This window comes from Pinus tabuliformis, chromosome X, assembly GCF_031772625.1.
Source record: "Pinus tabuliformis cultivar Carrire ecotype Pingquan chromosome X, CPIR1, whole genome shotgun sequence".
In the NCBI taxonomy this organism is placed as follows: domain Eukaryota; kingdom Viridiplantae; phylum Streptophyta; class Pinopsida; order Pinales; family Pinaceae; genus Pinus; species Pinus tabuliformis.
In genome coordinates, this window is record NC_142308.1 from 1172367917 (window position 1) to 1172372609 (window position 4693).

Below are 4693 nucleotides of genomic sequence, written 5' to 3' on the forward strand. Positions count from 1 at the left end.
ATATGTTAATCTCTTTTGGGAGTGTGGGGTGGAAAAAAATTAACACTTACCAAATCCATTGGAAACTTGTACTATAGGATGACTGCACCTTTGAAATCAAAAGTCACTTTATTGGAAATATGACATTGCATCAGGGTGGAGACCATGTTTTCTCTTTGAAAAGTGAGGTACACATCAGTGTTGAATGCCCCTTCATTTTATTTAATGACTTATAAAAAACAATCCCATAGTTAAGACTAATTCCAGGAGTTTCAAGAAATTTGCAGAGGTTTAGATCTTGCATTGCAACCAGACCTCCTTTTAATCGGTTAAATATTGAATTGCTTCAATGTTTGTTTTTCTGGTATCAAGTAGACCCATATCAGGGAGACTTCCCCGAAGTCATAGAAGAGTTCCTGGAACAAGGGGTAGCCAGGTGCATTGCATTCAATAGCAGGGGCACACTTCTCGCTGGTTAGTATTCATTTCCCCCATCTCTCTATAATTCTGCTTGTGGGGGTTTGATGTTTAGTTTTTCTTTCTACCCATTCAAAGATTTGTGCCAAAATTGCATAAAGATGGAGATATATTCAGATTATGTTTCATGAATCAGGTTTCCTCATAAATATTAGAAAATTTATGAGCAGTAGTCATCTGTTAAACCTGACAGAACTAATACAAGATCATATCACCTATAAGGTGCATGTAAGCATAACTTTGTCCTAAAAAAAACATGTTAAAGGGTTATGGAAAATTATCACATATTAAATTTGAAGATTTCAATGCCTTTCAAGGGTCATTCTCTGTCATAAAAAGGCTGTAAATATTTTATCTTTCAAATAAAATTCATTTTACAATTTTCCTGTCATAAAAGGGTCCCTTTCAATCTTACAAATGATTGGGTCGCATTAAAATGTCTCTTCACAAGGAAGGCCCCACCATCCAATTTTGATGCTTGGTTAGAGTGAAAAGAAAACATGTGCATGTTTACTATGGGAAATGTACTTTTATTTTATTCTCAGAAAATGGCAAATACGAGTGTTATAGCTTAAATGAAGTATAGTTTAAACTACGTTGTTGATAGTTTTGGTTTGAATTTTGGATATAGATAAAAGGCATGATAGTGGCGATGGTAGGATATGGCATAAATGACTCTCCAACTCTCGTGGCAGCAGATGTGGACATGGAAATTGGTGCAGGCACAGATGTTGCCCTTGAAGTTGCAGATATTGTTCTTATGAAAAGCAATCTCGAAGATGTGATCACTGCAATAGACTTATCAAAGAAAAATCTTTCTCGCATCCATCTTAACTATGTTTGGGCCTTAGGCTACAATGTTCTGGGAATTCCTGTAGCTGCAGGTATATTGTTTCCTTTTACTGGCATTCGTCTTCCACCTTGGCTTGCAGGTGCATGCATGGCTGCATCTTCACTAAGTGTTGTATGCTCTTCTCTTCTTCTTTAATCGTACAAAAGGCCCAAGCAGATCAGATCTCTGCACACAGAGACTGTACCACACAATTACTATTCACCATGAAAACTTTATGACCAAATGTCCCAAAGTGTTAGACTTGGAAACTTAGGATGGCCATTTAGGTTTTGATAGCAATCCTCAAAATTCTCAATATGTGATGTTTTTTTTATTTGTTCCACAAACATGCCTATTGGTTGTGGAAATATTGAAAGAGTTCTATTTGATATCAAACTAACCTTACCTGGAGATATTAGTTATGTGAATCAACTAAGTGTAAAGTGATGTTCACAAACTAAAACTAGATGCATATTAGCAGTTTGGACGGTTTGAGATGTACACAAAAGCCACTGCAAGAACATTTTGAACGTTACTCCCATATTACAATTGTTTAAATCTTGAGTTGCTATGAGCTTGTTAAAAAGTTAATGGTAATAGTAGTCAGGCATATTTATGATCGATTAGTTTTCAATTCAGTAATAATCCCACAATTGTATTATCAACTAATATTGTGGAGATCGCTCATATTGAATCTTTTCCTTAAAATGGTATGTCTTTTTCTTAAAATCTGCTAGATACAAAATGTCACAAAACAAAATCATATACTCCTTTAGATTGAGTCATTTAATAGGATAGTCCATCACAGTTTAGGAGATTCTGATTTATTCCGACACATTATCTTCTTATATAGGCAGTGGCATTGATCACATGACACAAACTGGTCAAATTCCATCAAGGAAATAAGTAATTAAATGCTCTACATGTGGTCATCTTTACACTTAATTGTTGGATGTAAAATAGTTTTTCAAAGTTTACCAAACATTCTGTGTATTTTATTAGAGCCAGATTCTTGCCACCTTCTTTGTGCTAGATTAAGTTGTACTTGGTAAGTTGCACGCACTACCAAGATTTAGGCTAGATATCTCGATTAACCACTTTCAGCTTGAGGAAGATCTATATATCTGGGCTTTCACTTTCCAGACAAGAAGTTGGCCTTGAACCACCTATGATTTCTCATAGATTTAGTCAGGACTCAAGATAGATTTTCATGATTGACAGAACAAGCATCAAGAGCAGGTTAGGGAAAATAATTTTTGTTTACCCTTTTGGATTTATATTTTATCCAGGCTTATTAGTATTCACTAGAAATATTACCTTGGATGCTGCTTGCATCAACATTTCCCACAACCAAGGGTTGATTAAGGTTCCAAGTTTTGGTTTGTAGCTTGTTCTTTAACCAATGGATGATAGTTTGTCATCATATTATGTATAAAGGACAAACCCACCTTAATGAAAAATCTTTTGTATTAGATAGGGATTGAAGACTCAATGCAGATCATGGCATGTAAATGTCAATTCTTATCATTGTTTTTATTTGGTCTGTGCCTTTTAACTTAATCACTTGGATATTAAAAAGCTACACCCATGTTATGCTCCAGCAACACAGACTCCAGGAGGACCAAGCAAGAAGGTGAAATCGTTAGTGTGTGAAGTAGGATAAAGACAAAATATACAGGGGAGCCCATAGTTAGACTGTCTTAGGCTCCTCGATGACCTTGGTTACTGGTTCTATTGATCGGAATTGGATCCTTAAACACTCTTATAGTTTCCTGAACTCTGTAAAACTCATACCAAAGTTATAAAGTGCCATGGATGTCGAGCTTATCAGAAATAACCTCTGGACAATGGAAATTTGTGGTTAGCACGGAGCAACGAGGACCCTCGGTCACTCGCGCAAACCGTTGGCCCATGGTAACTGCGTGCAGGCACAAATTGGCAAAACGGGAAGTCAGATCCAAAAACAGAGGCCGTTTTTGATACGCGATTAGCGATCAGGGCGTCCCCCTCAGTGAAGGAAAGCCCCAAGCGCTTGGTCACAGGGAAAAGCACAGAACCACATGGAAATCGCCGATTTCGAAAGAAGGGGGGCCCTAAGCTAAAACCGGCAGGATATCGAAAGGCCCTCAAGCGGTAAGTGGGTTCGCCCGAGTCCTGCGCGATTCCATACAACGGGTGACACGTGTCCAGTGGATGAGAGAGAAAATCGCTCTCATCATGCGGGTAAAGAGCATGCTACTTACCCGACGATATGGATGGAGACCATAGGATCTGGAGGCCCCAGATCAACGGTGGAGAAGAAATCTGATGGATGACCGAATTTGACAAGGAAATAGGCTGAGGCGAATAAGATTTGAGATTCGGCATGACCGATGAGTTGGCAGAGGCAACAGTTTCACGGGTGATCTTGGAGCAATGGAAATAACGATCATTCAAAGAGAACTGACACTCAATTCGCGAGGAAACAGGTGGCCACTTCTCTGTGAAGTGTTACGGTGATGATGACACATAGCAGGGGAATTCCAGCTGACAGAGGTAGGAGATCCAGAGCGCCGGGAAGCAGAAATGAATAGTCAGGGAGTAGATTGGCTTTAAGCCATGAACAGACAGAGAAAGTAGGGAGGAGAAAAACAGTAAAAGAGAGTAAAGAGAGACAGAAGAAAAAAAAATTGCAAAGAACAGAGAAGCCGAGCTGACCTACAGAGAAAAGGCAGCATCAACAGACAGAGATAGAGAGAGACTCCGAGAGTCTGTGAACTCCAGAGAAGGCTTAAGAGGTTCGAGCAACTCCTCAGCGTATACCTGTCAGGTATTGAGTACCAAATTGGACTCATAGCACTGAGATGAGTTGAGGTCGAGATTCAGTAAGGGGAGTCTGTGTAATCTAGAGACTTGGGGAATCCAAGTACAGTCCTACTGATCATTATCTGTTAAGTGAGACTCAATTTGAGCTCACTGTTGTAAAACTCTACTTTTTAAGACACAATAGAAAGGCCACCACTGAAGGCTGGACCAGGAGACATAGCCCAGGAGGATTGGGTGAACTCCTTATTAAATTTGTTGTGTTTATTTGTTTACTTACTGTGTTCTCTCACTGTTTCAGTGTCTGTGTATTTGGCAATCTTATCGATCTGTTGCATAAAATAACATAGACATCCCCTAGCACATAAGTCTATAATACCTTCATTAATTAACTGAGATCATTCACAAGTGATTTCAGATCAAGTGGTATCATAGCTCCTAGGTTGTTAAGGTTAGACAAGCTTGTGCTGGATTTTGTTGTTGAATGCTAACTAGATCAAAGCTTAAATTAGGAGAAGGAGAGTTGGTCGAAACTAACCCAGAAATTGGAAGAGGCTGTCCTAAGAAGAAAATGTCAGAAGAAATTCCCTTGGGACCATACCC

The 4693-nt window shown here is 38.9% G+C and overlaps 1 pseudogene; it reads left to right on the forward strand.

Annotated features, from left to right (window-relative positions):
• Positions 1 to 1108: 1108 nt before the first annotated feature.
• LOC149144097 (copper-transporting ATPase HMA4 pseudogene) lies at positions 1109 to 1444 on the forward strand (annotated as a pseudogene).
• The last annotated feature ends 3249 nt before the right edge of the window (positions 1445 to 4693 follow it).